This window comes from Desmodus rotundus, chromosome 2 (assembly GCF_022682495.2).
Source record: "Desmodus rotundus isolate HL8 chromosome 2, HLdesRot8A.1, whole genome shotgun sequence".
NCBI lineage: Eukaryota > Metazoa > Chordata > Mammalia > Chiroptera > Phyllostomidae > Desmodus > Desmodus rotundus.
In genome coordinates this window covers 139,400,878-139,421,575 of record NC_071388.1, presented here as the reverse complement: position 1 = coordinate 139,421,575, position 20,698 = coordinate 139,400,878, and the positions used below count along the sequence as shown (strand labels likewise).

Genomic DNA, 20,698 nt, shown 5'->3' with positions numbered 1-20,698 from the left:
ATGCCCCGTGTCCAGCCGGCATCAGCAGGCCTCCTGCAGCCTCTTTCCCGGGGCCCTCCCGTCGGGAAAGCCTCGCCTGCTAACACTTCTTTAAATAGACCCCCAGCTTCCCTAGCCCCCATCTCTGCTTGCTTGCTTTTCCTTTGTTCTCTGGTTCTTTGGTCCTTTCATCTTTCCGTCCTTTCTTCCTTCCTTCCTTCCTTCGTTTCTTATCACTACAGAAACACATTTCTTCACTTGTTTTCCCTCTTCCCTCAACAGAGCATATGCCCTGGAGATCAGGGGTGATGTTTGTTCCTTACTGTGCCTCCAACAACTGTACCGAGGAGGCATTCCGCAAATACCTGGTGAATTAATGATTTTTTCCTAAATTTTACTCTTTCAGCTCACTCACATTCCATCCATCCATCCATCTCCATACTGAAACCAAGGCACTGTTGAAGGCAGAAATGATTCCCAACCTCCTCTTCTTATTCTCACAAAGAGCAGCACCCTACAAAAAAGGCTGAAGAAGTTCGGAGCAGATGCCCCAAAAGCTCTGTTTGCCCTTCAGCTTTACATCTAGAACCACACCTAATAGCCCAACAACTGCATGTATTTTGATGTAGTGGTTCTGACTCTTGAAATCTGCCTACTCCATGTAGTTCCCAAAAATGTTCCCTGAGAGTTTCTCAAAGGGAGGAGAAACCAAGTAGAGTGCCTAGTTTTGACCTGGAAATGAAAGAGATTTACCCTGGCTACGTTAACTTGCTTTCCAGCATCTGAAGTTAAAGTGGGGGCAGCAGGGAGGCATTCAGACCAGCGACCACCAACAGCACCATGCATCCAGGAACCTCATTAAACTGACCAGGCAGCCCCAGTTACCATGCCTACTCTGCACTTCAGAATCTCTGCAGTCAAAAGCATTAACCTTCCCGAATGTGAGTCTGTAGGACTCTTTAGTCTTATTAAATTTAACCAAAGAGGAAGCAATCCAGGTATGCAAAGACACGAGAGGCTGGGAGTCACTTAAATCACAGGATATCTAGAACCCTGTAAAACAAGAACCATAAAATATAACTAAATGGGCAATAAAGTGTCTGATTCATGATCACTCTTGGTTCTGTCACTACAAGGGGAACACACCCAAGAAAAAAACTTTAAGAACGAGGAAATAAAGTAAAAGCACAGGCCACAGAAGCTAAGAGACTTGGAGCACACCGTAATTCCAAGTCTCAGAATTCTGTCTTGATGTTTGCAACCAGAGTGTTCTGCAAAACTGCCTGCCAAGGAGCAATGAGGCAGAGCCCTAGCAAATCCTCCAACCAGCGACCGAGAGTGCAAGGCGGCCTGCGGCAAGGTCAGGTGCAGTTAACACACCGCACATCTGTAAGGTGCAAATAAGTTGTCCTTGTCTTGAGCAGTAACTCTCCTCACTAAGTAGCTCTAGAAGAGTTTTAAAGCTTTTCTCCTTCTTGGTGTGTAGCTGCCAATAAGTTCATTTCTATCTGCAGGGGGGAAAAAAGAGGCTGCCAAAATGCGGGGCTTTTCCCAGCACCCACTGGACCTGCCATGGACAGGGAAATTCAAGCTGCATCTGACCCCTTCTCTTGAGAAAGAACACACGGAGTCATGTTCTACTGGTTATTAACCTATGTGCCTTTTCTAAGGCCCCTGCCCCTTGCCCAGGTGGAAATCAACTCATGATACCTGGAGGGCGAGTCCATTTCCACATCAGCCTTTGAGTGTTAGGCAGCGTGGGTTCGTTCCATCTAGAGTGTCTCTATTTGCTGTACACAAGAAATCTGGCTCATCCCGGGAAAAGATGAGTTTCCGAGACTGTGAAGAGATGAACTGTGTTCTAGGTGTGCCTCTTCCTCTGATGTGATGAGTCAAACCCTTGTCTGCTCTGTTTTATTTCATTCTGTGCAACACAGCTCTGACTTGCCTTTGATGTCATTTCTGGAAAAGGCAGCATTAGCATAGGGAAGGAACCCACGACATACAGCTTTGTTCAGCCACTTACTGTGCCCATCTTAGGCACATCCCCTCCCCTCTCTTGGCCTTGGTTTCCCCCTCTATAAAGCACAAAGATGAGATTAAAATGATATCTGTCTACTCCAAGAGTCTCTGGTTCTGTGGGTTTTTCTGAGATATATCCGTCTTTGAAAGAAGTGTGTTCATCATCATTTTTTTCTGGCCTCTCTGTTTTTAGCTCTTATTTATCCTCTTATTTATCCCCCAAGACTGTGCTGATCCGAGGCCCCTTGCCCTCTCCTGGAGAATTTTCTGTGTGCCTCCTCAAATCACAGAAGAAACTGACCTAAGGTTCAGGAGTTTCCAGCTCTCTGGTCACCCAGAGCCCGGACAAGTTTCCCACCCTTTCATCACCAAACAGGAGGGGAGAAGTGGCCGCGCCTAGCCACACAGGCCCATTCACAAGGTTTCTTTGGGGGACTGCGGACGGGCCCTTTCTACCTCTTGCCTTATAAACTCTCCAGCAGGAGGCGGCCTGCAGCCTGAGGGCATCAGTGGCCTACATCGCCTTCCCCCAAAGCTCCTCTTTTTCTTCTCTCCCTTGTCTTCATCTTTCTCATACTTTCTCGCTCTTCCTTTTTTTCTTTTTCTCCTTTCTCGTCTCTTTTCTGTTGGTCCTGTCAGCACACTGAGGGGGTTATTTAGAGCCACTGGTAACCCATCAGAAAATAAAATAAAAGAAGAAACTGCTACTTATCTTCAGTGAACAGAACCACCAGATTAGGACTAGGAGCTGCTGGGAGCACAGGCGTGTTGACAGCATCAAGGGGGCTGCAACATGAAGCCACGCGAGATGAGATGCATCCACGAGCACAAATAAGACCAGTAGCCACCTTATCTTGAAACACTGTAAGATACAGCTTTGTGCCGAAAGTCCTTTCACAAAAAGTCGACGTGATCGGGGGAAGATATGGAAACCACAGTATTTAACAAATGTACGAGCAGCACAATTCCCTAGGTTAATGAAACTCCAGATCACAACTGTTTAAAACATTTTTGCTAAGCACGAGTAGCTCGTGTGGCGAGGATTTGTAGTTCAATCAAAATGTCTTCTCTCTATCTACTTGTGAACATAATACACTCAACGTCCATGTGATTAACCAAAGCAGGCTAGTCCAGGAGGGCTGCCAACAGCAGGCAGAAACGTGGCAGATCTAAACATGGAAAGGTATCATTATGAGTGCTGTTGTAGGCATTTGGGATAAAAGGCTTTTAAAGTAAGTGGGAGGTTTTAGCAGGGGACAAGTCTTAAAGAGGTCCTTAGGCTCAGTAGTCTTTCCCAGGCACAAACCAGGAACAAGAAAGACCCAGGCCTCGGACAGTGTCGTCCTATCCCTAGGTAGAAAGATCTGGTGGGATTAAAGGAGTAGATACAAATTTTCAGAGGCAACAGGAATAGGGTGAACGCCCCCTCCCCAGTCACGGAGAATCACTTAATCCAGCCCTGCTATAACTCCGTGGGACTAGGCCTACCTCCCCCTTTCAGAGCAAAACATTTGATTTTTGAACAAGCACCTTGAATTTTCCCTCCAGGTGTACAACAGAATTTTCCAGGTTCGTAAGATGGATGGCTAATTTTGGTCCCTCCCTGAATAATCACTCCATGGATGTGTGCCTAAATAAAGACTCGTTATAAAATAGCTACAGAATGTGAGCCACATCGCTCTGATGTGCAAATTAAAATAGTTGACTTTTCTCCCTTCCCCTTCCCTTCAAAAGTTTTTTAAAGCTTCTCTTGCCATGGTCCCAGTCCTTCTAATACTGGTGTGTGTGTGTGTGTGTGTGTGTATGTAAAAAAATGAATTTTACACACACATGCACACCCTGGATTGCATTTGCATTCATACCCTGGAACAAGACAAATGCAATACACCTGGAAATTTGCCATTTGTATAGCAGGGGCTGGAGGACAGGTCAACAGAGCGGCACAAACTCTGTCCTCAGCAGGACCTTCCTGGGGGGAACAGAGGTCCTGGCTGTGTCCTGGGTAAACCCGAAGCAGACAAAGGCAAGGCTTACTTTAGGATGTGGAGTGAGAAGAGCTGCTGTTTGGAGTCCTGGCCCAGGGGGACAAAGAGGGGGACACTGTCACTACACTTGAGCACAAGGCCAACAGGACCTAGGGTCCTGAATGAAAGGTCAGGATGGGGGATGGAGCAGAAGCAGGAGTCTGGGGAAGCAGGAAGAAACAAAAAATCCACTTTTTCACACACACACACACACACACACACACACCCCCCAGTATGAAGAAGGACTGGGACCATGGCAAGAGAAACAGTGAGACAATGTTGGTGTTCAGCCTTTCAGGTTGGGCACCTATCTGTGTGCCTCTCTCCCTCCTTCCTAGACATCCTAGCCCCGCTGCAGGTCCTGAGTTGACCTCCATTCAACCATTAATTTTTATAGAGCTCCTACCTTGCAGCAGGCATTGAGTTAGAAATGAAGGATGCAGAGATGATTTCTACGGGATCCCTGCTCTGATGACACAAAGCCCCATCAAGAAACCTGGGGAAATCCCACCACGAGTCACACCCGTTTCGTCAGCAGCACCACGCGCTGTGGCTGCGGCCCCCGTCACGGGAAAAGCCTTATGACTCTACAAAGTACTTAGCACTCATCACCCCTTTCTGCAACGTATAACTCCCACCACCCAGCAGATATACTTACTATCACTCACTCCATTGGAGCTACGGTGCCTTGACTGAAAGATTATCTCCAGGTAAAAAACAGGTGGAGGAAATCCATGAAGCTTATTAGTAATTTATACCTCTGAATGGAGGATTTAATTATATCCTTCCCAAAGAGAAGATTTTTACATAGAGAGTCTGAAGACCAGGTACCTAAAAGTAATACAGAGTAGAAAGGAAACACCGAGGGCAGCCCAGGCTGGGCACTTGTCCTAATTTCTTCAGGCCACATTCCCAAGACACATCCCCGCTTGCTGTATTTTACCTATTCTCAAGCTTGGAAAATCATTCATGCTCTAAGTAATCTCACATGCTATAACTCTTAGATGTTTTTCCTCTCCTATTGGGATCTTAGCGATGAACTTTTCAGGAGCCTTGATAAACATAGAGATCTTTGACTCTTGCCTTGCATGTCCCCATCAGACAACCAGCACGGGATCTCCACGTGTTTGAAGGCATCTCCTGCATGCTGAGTTTTAGGAGGCATGCAGTGGACCCCAAACCCCCATACACCCTTTGCTCATCACCCACACAGCATTACACTTAAACCAATCAGGAATTATTCATAATTTCTCATCAGAAAATAGCTGGGAATTCCCCAGGTGAGTTTTCCCTCCCTTTCCTTTGTGAAGTTAAGGCAAGTGACCTACATAATTTTCATCAGATTATCTACTGGTGTTCAATCAAGGGGATGGGAACAGTAAGCAAGATTAAAAATAGAGCAGTCTCTCAAGAGAAAATAAAAGGCAAGGTGATATGTTCTTCAGGAGCATGTCCTTAAGCATCTGGGCCATGAACAGATACATAACCTCCTACAATACATCCTGTTGCTATTTTACTGATGCAAAGGGCTCTGTAATTGCTGTAAGAGGTCCTGGCTTGTTTTGAAATGTTATTTTTGAAAAGAGAAAATTTATGAAATGTTTCACGTACAAAGACCCTCTTACCACTATTTGCTGGGGACTCTGTATATCTTACACATTGTTTCAACCGCCTCCAGCCAGATAGGGCAACAACACTGAAGACTGCCGTGATTAACACCAAATGAGACCCCGTTCCGTCTCTGCCTTCCACCCTCTCGAGACTGTCTCATGTCATTACAGGAGCTGCTCATCTGATGCGGTGCCAGTGATCAGAACTGGGACAAGGGATCTGTTTTCAGAAAATATCGGAGGTCCATGATTCGGATCTATAACTTGAACCAAACGACTTGCTCTACTAATTAAGACTGGCCTATCAGGAGATTTCAAATGCTCGTACATCCCTGCATGCCATACCCAGGTCTCTGTCACAGCATCTGGAAACCGTAATTCGGTTCCAGAAAAGTTTATCACATGGTGGCTGTAACTAGTTAAAAAAATAAAAATAAAGCACAAATCTGACTGTGTAGGTGCGAATGATGGCGATGTCATATCCAAGTATAGAGTCACTTGAATAATGGGTCGTTTTTTCTCTTTTAAGTTAAGAAATAAGTTAAATGACATACATTAGTTGAAAATATATCTTTTAAAAGGGATTAAGCACCCAAATATGGGGTCAAGTTTTTTTCTATAAAAAGTAATTTGCCTGATCTGTATTTTCAGGACACAGCTCTGCCCGGTGACCTCAGCCCACGAGGCAGTACGTGAAAGCTAGGTGGTTAGGGCACCGTTATACCCATAAGCCAAAAATAGCTCCAGGGCTCAGCCTACATGCTGCGTGCCTACAAATTAGCTGTAACTAACTTGTGCCTGAAAGGAAACAAGGAACTGGGGTATCCTCGAAAAGTATCAGTCAAATTTTCTGCTTCTAGCCCATATTCTGAGAGGTCTTCTTGCTACAGTAGTACAGCATCCCAGGTAAACAGAACAAACGAACTTTATAATGCATTTTTGAGCACCAAAATAGTAGGAAAAAACATTCCAAAACAGTGCATATGCAGACGAGGGGGTATGGGGTTGGGGGGAGGGAGGAAAAGCAGAGGGAGAGGGAAGGAGGAAGAGGAGGAAAAAGAAATGTAAGATAAAATCAAAAGCATAAGTGGCTGGCATATACACGAGTCCAGGCTGCCCCAGAAGCAGATGCTGCTCAGACCTCCAGCATCAGGTGCCTTCCATGCTGAGGCAGCGGAACCTGAGGCTGTTGTGATAAGCTGAGAACCCTGACGGTCGCTAATGTAGCCCTAGGTCAGCCCTTCCCCAAGCACCAGGACACAAGACTTGCAAATCTTCTCTGGAGAAACGTTATCAATAAATCCCTTAATGTTGCTATAAATTAAATTTAGTCAAATATAAGGTCCAAAAAAGTTCCTCAAAGCACAAGGAAACAAAGCAGCATAAATGAGAGTTGACAAAACAATAAACAACAGAATTATACCCTCAATTATCAAATATTTACTATTCTCAGATATATACTACTACATATGAAATATTTCATGTAATAAAATACAGAAAACATTAAGAAACAAAAAGAGGCTTTTAAACAATACCTGGAAAGATTTACAATTCAGCCTAAGAGAATTTTTAGAAAAAACAACATAAAAATCATTGAGGTTAAATACTCAATGGACACAGATGTACACAGTGGAAGATAGAATCACTCACCTGCTAAGAGTTCTGAAGAAAAGTGATCAGAATGCAGCAGAGATAAAAGACAAACACATTAGAAGTATATGAAGAAGCACAAAGCAGAGAATAAGACGGCTGAACGTAAGGCCAATGGCAGGCCTAGGAGAGATCTGAGACTGGAGGAGGGGCAGTTTCAAGACATACTGACTCCAACCCAAAGATGCAGAAAACACTCTATATCCTAAACAGAACAAATAGAAAGTATTCCACATCTAGATACACTGACAAGATACTGCAGAACACCCACAGCCATGACGACACGGGAAATGCAGCCTCAGAACAGATCGACAGACCCACAACGGTGAGGAGGAAGGTCAGAAGCCAGAAGTTATCTCCAAAGTGTGAGGCGGACCCATCGACTACAATACCCAGTGACGCTGGTTTTAAAGAATGAGTATAAAATAAATACATTTCCTTATAAACAAAGATGGCAAGAGTTTACTATCAACAGAACTTCACTAAAGAAATGTGTAAAGGGTATAATTTAGGAAGAAAGAAAATAAATCCAAAGGAATAGGTGACATGCAAGAAATGGTGAGCAACAATGTTGGTAAACATGTAGGTAACTGTATACAGATACTTGAAACCGTTTCTGTAAAATAATGTAAAACTAAAGTATACCTTGCGGTGGCAGAAGGTCAGAACGAAGTATTAGACAACAATAGCATATGATTTAAGAGAAGGTAAAAACAGAATTGTGATATGATCCAGCAAGTCTGGATATTTATCAGAAGGAAACAAAAACACTAACTTCAAGAGCTATTTGTCCTCCCATGTTATTGCAGAGTTATTTACAACAGCCAACGAACAAAAGCAACCTCTGTGTCCACCGATGGATAAACGGATAAAGAAAATATACACACACACACACTGGAATATTATTCAGCCATAAAAAGAAGAAAATCTTGCCATTTATGACAATGTGAATGGACACTGAGAACATTATTCTAAGTGACATAAGTAAGACAGAGAAAGACAAATGCTGTATAATCTCACTTATATGTGCCATTTAAAAACAAACAAACCAAAAAAACCCCACCAAACTCAGAGATGTAGAGAACAGATTGGTGGTTGCCAGGGGCGGGGGTGGCAGCTGGGCAAAAGAGGTGAATGAATCAAAAAGTACAAACTCCCAGTTATAAAACAAGTCATGGGGATGCCATACACAGCTTTGCGACTACAGTTAATACTGTATAGTATATTTGAAAGTTGCTAGGAGAATGAATCTTAAAAGTTCTCATCTCAAGAGAAAAAATGTAACTATGTGTGGTGATGCATGTTAACAAGACTAATTACAGTGACCATTTAACAACATATATGCAAACATCAAATCATCATGTTGTATGCCTGAAACTCATATAATGTTACATGTCAGTTACATCTCAACAAGAAAAAAAGAAAGCAAGAGGCTGATGGGAGTTCAAGTACTCCAAGGTGCCTGTGGTTGAGACATGGGGTTATGATACTGATGCACTTCACTCATGGTGGGAGAGAACGTCACCCTGACCCTAATCTGCCCGCACTGCACCAGAACTCACCATTTCCCTCCCCCTCTAGACCTGCCCCTCCCAGCTGCAATCCAGGCAAGAAGCAGGGCAGGGGGAGAGATTAGCAAGTTTGATGTTTCCTGGCAGAATGAGGTGCCTACCTGGGTTCCTGGATTCCGGGACAACAGTGGCTTCCCTGATGGAGGAGGAGCGCTGAGCAAAGCAAAGACCTGGAGGAGGAGGAAAGGCAGCCAAACTTTCAGCTGGGTCTGGAAAGTCACCTACTGCTCCTAGCTCCCAGGCCAGGCATAGCTTGGTTCCTGGAGCTTTGTTGGGGCTGGGCAGTGTTTGACTTTAGCAAACAGGCTGGGAGAGTGATTTGTGAAGTCACTGCATGGACTGGCAGGTGAGAGTGTTTGAGTTCCTGGGCTTTGCCAACTGAGAGGTCCGGGGTGGAGGAGAAGAAGTGCTGTGAAACGTTCCTGTTTGACTGGGGAAGCCCAATTTCCTCCTGGAGTTTTTCTGTTGGGGTGGTCTGACCTCATCAACCTACATCAACTTTCTCCTTAGGAAGATAAAAATCACATCCAAGACCTTCTTCCTTCTTCAAAGGCTTCCTTTCAACCTAGTTACTGAGTCTAGGTCTTCTTGGTTATTGTGGTTGGCCACCGGGACAATTACCCAAAGAAGCTTCCTGTGAACCTTTCTTCATCACTTTTCATACTAACTTGGACGACGGGGTTGGTGTGGGGAGAAGGAGGTGGGAAGCGAGCTGGGAGGGGCAGCGCAGCACTGTAAATGGAATCCTAACTTGCGGAATGCGGGCTCCTTTTTACATAATCCTAAAGCAAACAGTCGAAAGGTCAACTGGCAGAGGAGAAACTGCAGGACACATTTCAGCACCAGTGACAAATTATTTATGAGCCATCTATTGTTTGGATTCTCTCTCCCCCTGATGAAGCCCATTAGAAGAATTAGTCAGCAGTGGCAATAGTTGATAATTGCCCTGTTCCTACAGTTTCTGAAGCACCAAGTGGTTCCATTCTCAAGAGTTGCTAAGGACGAAAGGTGTTGCCTAGCTGAGAATAACGGGCTGCTCCAGCATGCTCACCTGTCCGCAAGATCATATGATCCCTCAGTTACATAACGTGTTTTATAACCCCTGCCGAAAGAACAGACCCTAATACCAAATACACCATTACTTGGCTTTCCCACGTACACTTGAGTGTTGATATGAATTATCTGCTACATGCACAGAAAAGACAATACCCAATGGAGACACCGTCACCGAGCATTGCCAGGTAGTCTTTCACTGCCCCAAAGAGGACTTTCAGCACCCGCCTAGACGTGCTGCACTCGAAATCCGCACTACTGGAGGGGCGGCACAGGGAGGGGTTAAACGGAAGAAACATTCTTCAATGTTTTCAGCCAATGAAGTCAATGCCTCAGAAAACCAGTCGGCAAACGTGTACAAGATTTCACTGTACTACTTCATTCTGGCAGAAACAGGCAGAACCACCCTTGAATTCCATGGGAAAGAGTCCCAAAAAGCATGCAGCAAATAAGCCGGGGGGGTCCCGTTGGCTAATATGAGTATTTCCTACATATGTGCTACTAAATCATCCAAAACCTCACGAATTCTTGGGGTGAAGAGTCATAAAGTCTTTTGAGAACTAAAAAAGAGATTTTAAAAATTCCATCCCTTCTTCCCTCCCTCCTTCCATCTTCCCTGAATCCGTTCACAGAGGCTGAGATTACCGGTCTTGTGTTCTTAACTCCACACAGTAATTATATGTATACAGATTTTTTTTAAGAAAAATGTTCCCTCAGATACTCTGGTGTTAACTTTGCTGTTCCTTAGAAAACAACCCATTTAAAACCAGGTACAACATCCTTAGATGTATCGCCGTTAATCTGTATACACCAAAGCACATGTATACATAAATACATCCCAAATTAGAAATCACCTAGCATTCAAATTAATAACATTAATAAAACAAGACAGACAATGTCCTGCTGAAACCACACTGTTGCCCAGGTGAGGAGACAGGTGGTCCTGGCCACTGACTGCTGTGGCATGGGTCCTCCCGCGACCACCATTGACCTCCTCGTTCTCTGCGAGGTCCGGGTTCTCCCACCAGTTTGCCGCTGGAACTACTCCGCCACCTGTCTTCATCGGCCTGCCCTGTGAGCCCTCGGCCTGCACGTGTGAACAGTGCTTAGGAACCAAATTAATTCGACCCTGATTTTTCATAAACACCCTCCATATTCCCACCGGATGTACTTGACACTAACTTGAACAAAAACCTAAAGGCAGGTGCAGACACACAAATCACGCTGAGTGCTCAGTTATAAGAGTTATCCAATGATCCAGAATACGAGTAGACTGAATTTTCATTGTCATTCAAATGAAGGCAACATTTTAAAATTCTTAGAGAAGACTCACAAACCCACAGCATCCACAAATGCTGAGGGCCCTTAGTTCCCAATGTGAGAAACTGCCCTGCGGAATATCTGTGACCAGGTTCTCACAGATAATCTGCCCGTAGTGTGTCCTTGAAACTAGAAAAACACTTGGATTGAAACCTTACGGGGTGAATTTAGGAGCTGCAGGGGGAGTGGAACAGCTAATATAAGGAATAAAGTCAGAGCTGACATATAACTGCAAAGACTGCCAGGAAGCAGACCCAGTGCCCAGCAGACACTTGACTTGTTCTGTCAGTGCCTAGAGACCTTTCTAGTCCCGTGCTCTCTCACTGTGACCTAGTTTCCATAATAAAAGATATGCAATATGGAAGGAAGGCCTTTCTCAGAGACTGCAGTCCAGATAGACGCGAAATGTGATCCCGAGGTGAGATTCTACAAAATAGGACGGCACTGCGCTTGAAACCAATTTCCCAACGTTTTCTCATTCGCATCCCCACCTCCACCAGCCCAAGATCAACTATCCGCCCTGCTCCGTGCCCCAGGAGGGTGACCCCCATGCACCGTATCACCCAGGTCCCTGGATCAAGCTGACTTCTGGTTGGGTCTGACCAACAGGGGCACTGCAGGAGACTACAGGGAGGCAGGAGACGGGGGCTGGGGTATCTCCTCCCACTCCCCACGCTCCAGCTCAGCATCCCTGGTGCAATGGGGTCCCTCTGCAGCCCCGGCCCCAGCAGGCACTGTTTCCTCCGCTGAGGCTCTAAGTGCTCAAGAAACACTGTTTTCTCCCCTTGTGCCCTCAGCTCAGGGCTGGCCATGGCCTTCCACTCTTACAATCCCTTGTTTGCTCTCTCACCTGCACACACTTCTGTGAGCAGCCCTTACCTGAATTCTCTTCATTTGAGGAAATGGAACTATTGCTGATACAGCCATCAAACTGTTCAAGAAAATCAATACAACGTGAACTCCTATATGCAAATTAGACTCTCAAATATTTACAATATGAAAAAAAAAGAAAAATCACCACCTATCAGGGAAGCAAACCTATGAAGATAATCACATAAACAACAAGAGTAGCGGTGACCTTCTAAGTCCACTGGTGAACAACTTAACTTAAAAAACAATACCTTAGGAAATAAAAGGGCTATGTTTATGACGATGTCTATTACATTATCAGCTATGGCAGAGGAAATTTTGGAAGCAACTGAGATATCAATAATAAGAGAATAATTGAATCACAATGCAGGAACCTGGTGGACTTTGATGCTACCATGAAATATTGGTAAGATTTTATAGCAGCAAAAAAATAAATATTTAATTATAATAACAATGGTAAATAAAGTAGACATTAGGACAGATATGTAAATGTAATTAGATTTTAATTATATAAAAATAAGCATGAATGCACCTAAACGTTAGATAAAATTTCACCAAACTAAATCCTATGTTGGAGGACTCAAAATCTAAGTATCATATATTTCTTTTCTAAAGTATTTTCAAAAATAAAACGAAGGACACAATATCCAGAGACCGCATGGGCACAGCTAGTGATAGCAGAGGTGCATTCTGGGAGATGAAGGCTCCTCCAGACCACGCTGTGCCCTCCAATCCATAGGCTGCCCTCAGCAGGACCCTGAGCTTCCGTCTCCATTTCTTCCCTCTGCAGTGGGGCGGGAATGTCCCACTCACAAGAATGTAAAGTTAATGAAACCAAGCAGGACTGCAAAATATTTTTTTGCTTTTGTGTATCTGCCTCATTGTATATACTGACGGTATATGCTGACTGTAGCTGGGAAAATTTTAAACAAAAGCATTTTCTTAGATCAATTTTGTGGTGCAGTGCTTGTAAGCTCTCTTTCAGAGACTGAGCACTTTCATTAGAAAGTGGAAAGATGAACATTGTCATTTGGGGGCCTTCGTTGACGGTTTTAAAATATGTTTCATGCTCCTCCTTAAAGAGATCCTATCTAGCAGAGCGATAACAGATTGATGGCCATGACCTTCTTCACATTCTTCTAACTCCTTTTAAAATAAAATCAGGGCTCTTGCTGCTGGTGTCTGTGGGCCGGGTGCCAAGGCGCTGTAATGAGGGCTACACATCATCTCAAGACCATCATCTCAGTTCGCTGTTAATGTGTTAACGCCGCCAACACTCATGCCAAAAGGGGGAAACTCCAAGAGGAAGAAATGCTTTCCCATCCCCAAGGCTTATTTTCTGTAAACAGTAGTTGTCAGAAAGACAACGTCTTTGCATCGAAGACAAATATGACACCATATCGACACTACAACAGAATGCTTTTGAAGGCATAAAGCTCTTTGTGCTTTAATTTTAAACTGATGATTTGATATCTTCCTAAATTATACATTTCAGCAGAGTTTCCTAATCTAAAACATGTATTGGTCTAGAACGCATATTAACTTAAAATATTGCCATCCCTATTTCATAGCTGAGCGGGCGATCATTTTCTTTAATTACACATTAATTCCAACGTATTACCTGGATGGGCGCTTTATGTTTTAACAGGGTAAGGGTTAATGGGCAGGTACTCTTTTATAATCTGACTGCAGAAGAAATACCAGGATTATACATGATTCATTTAATTAGTTCTCTGAGCTGAATAATATTAATCACACAGCCACCTTACATTTATAAAGCACTTTTCATTTTTAAAGTGCTTTTGTATCTGGGATTACATTTTCCTGAACCTTTTATTTTTGACAGATCCTTCCAGATAACACACTACTCTACATTTTTTCAACTTTCTGACACCCAAACATTTTACATACATGTGTTTTATATCAATTGGATATGATCAGAGGTAGCAGAATAACCATGGCCTTGGAAGGTAGATCGACCTGGGCTAAAGGTCCAGCTGGTTAAAGCTCAGCTCAACCACTTACTGCAAGACCTCATACAAATTGCCCTGACTGGTGTGACTCAGTGCATTGAGCGCTGGCCTGCAAACCAAATGGTAGCCAGTTCGATTCCCAGTCAGGGCACATGCCTGGGTTGTGGCCAGGTCCCCAGTAGGGAGCATATGAGAGGCAACCAAACATTAATGTTTCTCTCTCTCTCTTTCTTCTTCCTTTCCCCTCTCTCTAAAAATAAATAAATAAAATCTTTTTTAAAAAGACCTTAGACAAATTGCTCGGAACCTCAGTTTCATTATACTTAAAATGGGGAACACATCATCTCCCATCAATGACTATGGAAGGACTAAGTCAGAGGGAACTTATGGAAAGGATCTTTATACAGGTGGCACAAAGCAGGAACTCAGTAAAGAAAAGTTACTGCTATTATTGGTAGCTCTTTTACTCTGTCTTAAACATTTTCTTGCCCTTGCCTGATCTATTTATTCAAAATATTTGGATTCAGAGAGGTATAGAAGAAGTAGAAAATCAAGAATAACAAAGTTAGCCCCAGAAAGTGTACCAGAGGTATATCATTGAGCGAATAGTCTGCAAAACCTCATCCATCTCTATCCTACTCGAGTATAAAGGCTGTAGTGCTTTAGACAAACCCTAGTATCCATCAGTTGCGATTCCTGTATTCTAAGTTTAAAAGTATATCAAGCCCAAGAATACATCTAAAACAAATAATGCTCTTCAGTTTTAGTGGTAGCCAGCCTCCACAGTGGCCCTTGATGATCCCCCTCCTGGTAGCCAAACCGTTGGTAGTTCCCTCCCCCGCCCCTAACACACACACTGGAGCGGGGCTGGTCCGTAATGCAACCAATAGAATTAGGTGGGAACGATATGTGACTTCTAAGCCTAAGTCATAAAAGACACTGGAGTTTCTGTGCCTTGGTCTCTTGGATCACTTGCTCTGAGGAAAGCCAAGCCCCGTGTCATGAGGACACCCCAGCAGTGTCCTGAAGAGGCCCATAGGAGGAAGAACCAACTTTCCATCACATGAGTCACCATAGACATAAGTCTTCCAGCTCCAGACAGGCCATCAGATGACTGCAGCCCTGGCCAACACCTGATGACAACTTCAGGAGAAACCCTGATCCGTCCAGCCCCAGCCAAGCCACTTCTCAACTCCTGACCCACAGAAACCACGAGAAGTAATAAATAATGATGAGTGCTACAAGCAACTGTATTTTGGAGTGCTTTGTTACACAGGAATAGATTGTTATTACAGTGACATGGGAAATTTGGTAAGAATACGGATTGGGATCACATGACCCTTCACCATATAGCTACGTAACCCAAAGGACATGTCTAAACCACGAGAGAGGAATAACACGGCCCTGCTCTGAAGAAAAACGTGGATTTAATATAGAACCATTTTCATATTTTAAGCATTATCACATCACACATTAGCTGATCCCTCCAACCCTCTCCCAACCAATTGCAAAAGCCTTTAAAAATGACATGTTTGATTATATAAAAATGTAAGATGTCTATATGGAAAAACTTTAAAGTAACAATCGAACAACAAATGAAAATTATCAGCAATATAGGATAGACAGAGTACTAATACTCTCTATATAGAAGAAATGTATAAATTAAAAAGAAATCATTCAATAGTAAGACAGAGAGCAGATATGACTGAGAGATTCAAATAAAAGAGGCGCATGCGAAGACTGAGCTTTGGGGCGCTCTAGTATTTAGGAGTCAGGAGGAAGAGGGTACAGCATGGTGACCAAGGGGTGGTCCCTAGGGCAGGAGGAAAACTAGAAGATTCTGAAGCTCAGGAAGCTAAAAATTAAAAAAAAAAAAGGTTTTCGAGAAATAAGGAGTGATAAAATATGCCAAACCTTTCTTGTGAGGTCAGCTGAGAACTGAAGGTTCACTACTAGATTTTGCCACATGGAATGACTGGTAACAGCTACATCACCTGATTTTCTTTTGGCAGTAAATGTTCACTGAGTGACCATTATATGCTAGATAGAGCACTTCTTGCACTTAGCTCCTTTTATGGTGATTCTGCCAGTATGTTTTGACTGCCAATAGAGTTTGATCATTTGTGTTACATTCAAAAGGGCATTACAAATTCTTGGGAGTACAGGAATGGAAAGAAAGTCCAAATAACCAGACTTAACTCCATGTGGTGTCAAGAAATGGCACACTAGTAAATAAACGGTGAATATTAGGAGGGATCTGGGAGATTTCTGACTATTAATCACAATAGTAATTTTATGACTTCTTTATACCTGGAGCAGTCTGGATAGGGTAAGTTATGCTGCTGAAACAAATGACCCCTCAATCTCAATGATCTGATACAGTGTAAGTCTATTTTTTGCTTATTCAAAGCCCCCAGGGGCCACCTCCCCCAGATAACTATCTTCCATGTATTGTCTCAGCATTCCGAACACCTGTAAATGTAGAAACACATTTTCACAGTCACAACAGCAAGGGAAGAGAGCTCATGCCAGTAATTAAATAATCTGGCCAGAGTGACTCACATTCAACTATTACCTCTTGGACAGAAGGAATCACATGACCTGCCCAATTAGAAGGGAAGCCAGGAAATTTTCCCACGAAGATAAACTAGGTGTCGGTGAGCACTGCAAGTCTCTACCACAATCAGGTTCTATTTTTCAAAGGCTATGACATCTTATCATCCATTTGACCATAAAAACATCCCAATAAGGCAAGTAGAGAAGTTATTAAAATCTTCATTAATAGATGTGAAAATTGAGGCAAAAAAGTTTAAACAATTTAATCTGTGGTACTATCTAATTTAAATCATTGTAAGAATTGATTCTCAACTCTATGAGCTCCCCCCACCACCACCGCCACAAGTCCACACTGCAATTAATTTGGGAACAATCCATTAGGATCACAGATATTTGTGGTTATTGTCGTATATATAAAATATGCCACAGAGTAGAACACTGCATGATTCTCTAAGTATCTCATGTAAAAGAAGGCCCTTGGAAATAGTTGGGATCAGGCCCTTCAGTCATTTCTGTCAATGACTGGCTGGTGCCTAAAATGAAAGCCAAAAGGACTTAAAATGAAAGGCCTGGGTTTTCCTCATAACACTTGAGATTCCTTTCTCTGCATCTGTCACTAAAGATTAGCCCACAGAATAGCATGTGTGAACCCTCTTCATGTTGAAGGTGAACTTTAAGTTTCAACATTTCCTAGAGTTCTAATTTGCAGGCTGCTGACAGCCCAGCTTAATGAGGACCCGCCTTCATGACTTCTGTGTTAAGCCTTAAGGCACAATTTCCTTCTCTCAGATATGTGGGGTCTTGATATGGTTTTAGAAAAGCAGGTAAGAGCTATATTGGGGTTTTTCTTTATCAGTAGTTATTTAATTTAGTTGCACAAAATACTAACATTTTTTTAGAAAGAAATATATATCCAAACACTGGATACCTAGATCAAAACACAATATCGCTTGGCACTGAGATAAAAGCATTACTTACAATGATAAGACTTTTCTCCAAAGATTGTGTACTCAGAAAGAGTTGAAAGAGCAATTAGCTATAAGCTCTTATTTTCAATTTCAATCCCTAAATTCCATATTGTAATCCTTCATTTAGAAGTTGGTATGTGAGCAAAGTACTAAGTAAAAGCCTCAAATAGTAACAGGTCAACCCTCGAACCTCTTTTAACTGTTCTGTCCACAGCTTCACTTCCCTTTGCTATACTGGACTTTCAGGTGGAAAGAGAAAGGAATGAGATTTCCAATGTTGAGAAAAATGGCACATGCCAAATCTGACAGTAGCCAACCAACTACTCTTCCATCTTGAAAATGGGCAAGGATTTTTTAGTCCCAAACTCTACACCTTCTCAAAACCTTGTGAAGAAAAGGCAACTCATATAGTGAAGAAAGCTTGGTTTCCTGAAAAAGTAACCAGGCATGGTTGTTACTTCAGGAAGCCATCTAAACTCACTTTTTGTCCTAGTCAGAAAAAGCCCTACCCAGAGAGTGTGAAAAAGACTCCCAGATGTGTGTTACACTGGAAGAGCACAAGGAGACATGGATTTTATTCCCAGATCCATCAATTACTAGCTATTCCCATATCTATTTTAAAAATCAGAGACTATGATAGACTCAAACAGAATAATACAAATGAAAGCACTTCACATCTGACTAGAGCCTTATGGTTTGCAACATATTTTACTTAATATTGCTCTCCCTGGCCTATATTAAGAACCCATACTTATATTGCCCAACTAGTAAGGGCAGAAAAGTTCACCGGAGAGTCTACCTTCCCATCCCAAATGTTATTTATCTTTCTCAACTGCGTCACAGAATTTAAATCTGGTAGTTGACCTTGACATCCTTTTAATGTCATTGACCCATTAAACTAAATCTTATTTCTCCACTCTAATATACCAATCTTTGAGGAAAGCCATCCAAGAGTATTGCTGAGTCCTGTGATAACCTGTAAGAGTTTTCCATCCCTTACATTGAGGGACCACATAATATATCCTCCAAATTGGGACACTTCTGGAAGGGAAAGGGGACTCTTTAAGTAATAACACCAGGAAAACAGTTAAACTGGACTGTCCTTACAAGCCACCCTTTTTACAAGCCTCACAGGTAGATCTCAGGTTAGGCAGGAGACTCAAGCCTTGAGGGCTGTGTGTAAATGAAATCACACTTTCATTCATCTGTTTTACTGGCGCATTAAATTCTCTCCAGCTGATTTTCCAGATGGCCGGCACCATCCAAGTTTTCTACTACACGCCCTCTTCTCTTGTTCAACAAAACAGTCAGTGACCCCGTCAGAAAACACAGATCACCTGATGTTTCTATTTAAAGGAACTCAGTTTGTGTGTTAGCTGGTTGGTGTTAAAAACACAGAAACTATACCAAGTAGAAAATGACGTAGAACCAAACACTCCTAACATTTCAGCAAGGGCTGTCCCAGTCTGATTTCAATGTTTCTAACTTTTAATTATAATAGTAATGTATAAATATGTGTGAATATTTCCTCCCCTTAAAACATTGGAAAACTGTAAGAAATACTACTAATGGCCCAAGAACCTATTAATGTCCAGACACTTAATGTACATTATTTCAGATTCTAAAGTTCATTCCATTTCCACCACAAAATATTACTTTTAATATTTTATGTACTTTCTTTTTGCCTTTTCTCTGCATAGTTTTTTGTTTGTTTGCCGTAATCATACTATGTAAAGCATAGGTTATGTGCATTTTCACATATTAACAGGAACCTTGAAAGGGCTGCTTCTCAATAAGAGCAATGCAAGACTGACGGGGAAAAATTCTCCCTCGATCTCCTTTCTATCCAAGTCCACTCGATCTCTTTTTCAGAGGCAACCACAGGGAGCCCTTTCTGGTCTCCTTTAAGACATCTCAGCATCCCAGGCATATGCACCTGATCACTCTCTATTCCTGTGCACCCGTTCACAGCACGGTTCCAAAGACCATCCATGCTCACTGTCACACTACCTCTCCTACATTCTCCCTTTAGCTCACTCCAATCACACTGTCATTCCTACCACTTCAGCAAGACTGCACTTGTCCCAGTCCTCCACATGGCCAAATTCCAAATTCAGTTCATTCTAAGGCCTCATTTTCCTCAAGTTTAAGAGCAACCGACATTGTATTGATATATTGCATCTTCTTTCTTGAAACGGTATCTTCTCTTGGTTCCTAGATGTCACTCTCTGAATATCATCCTGCCTCTTTGGCCATTCCCTGTTGGTCTCCTTCGATGGCTCTTCCGCATCCTCCTGACCTCTAAATGGGGGGTAATCCCAGTCCTCAGGCGCCTTTCATTCTCTTGTCTATACCTACTCCCCAGGTGGCCTCATCCAGGCCTCTGCTTTAAATGACTCCTAGGGACTGATGATTCTTGACCCAGATTGCAGTCCAGACCTCTCCCATGTCCCGCAGACCCGTCTGGACACCTTCCAGGGGCCCTCGAACTCAACAGGTCAAAAGCGACCTCTTAAGTCTCCTCTCCGGGTTTCCTTGATGCTAGTAAAAAGCAACTTTATTTTTCTTGTTGTTGGGGAAGTGACAGGGAGGGGGAGAAACTAACACAAACAACAATAAAATCTTCTTAATGCCATTCTCCCTCCCTCACTCCCTCCTTCTCATCATCATAAAAGAAAAAAATGATAAATTGAATTTCACCAAAATTAAAACTTCAGTTCTTTGAAAGACACTGTTAGGATAAAAAAGATAAGCCACCAACTGGGAGAATATTTACAAATCATATATCTGATAAAGGACTTCCATTCAGAATATACAAGAATGCTCAAAAATAATGAGAAAATAGTCCAATTTTTAAACTAAGTAGGTACCTCATCGAAGAGCAAATACAAATGGAAAATGGCAATAAAGAATGTTCAACATCACTACTCAGTTAGGAAATGCAAATCAAAACCACAATGAGATGAAATGGCTTCTGTACCGAGTGTTGGCGAGGACGTGGAGAAAATGAAACTCATACCTGTCAGTGGGGACAGAAAATAGTGTGGCTTTTTGGAAAGTGGTGTGATGGCTTAATGGTGAGACACACAACTACCTAATGAT

The 20,698-nt window shown here is 42.8% G+C and overlaps 1 protein-coding gene and 1 pseudogene across 3 annotated transcripts in view; one reads left to right on the top strand and one right to left on the bottom strand.

Moving 5' to 3' along the window:
* Positions 1–20,698, bottom strand: part of LYPD6B (LY6/PLAUR domain containing 6B) — a 164,058-nt gene that overhangs the window by 83,654 nt on the left and 59,706 nt on the right. The gene's annotated exons all lie outside the window — the stretch shown is intronic.
* The window catches only part of LOC112313125 (small ribosomal subunit protein eS1 pseudogene), a 43,837-nt pseudogene that overhangs the window by 1,281 nt on the left and 21,858 nt on the right, over positions 1–20,698 (top strand).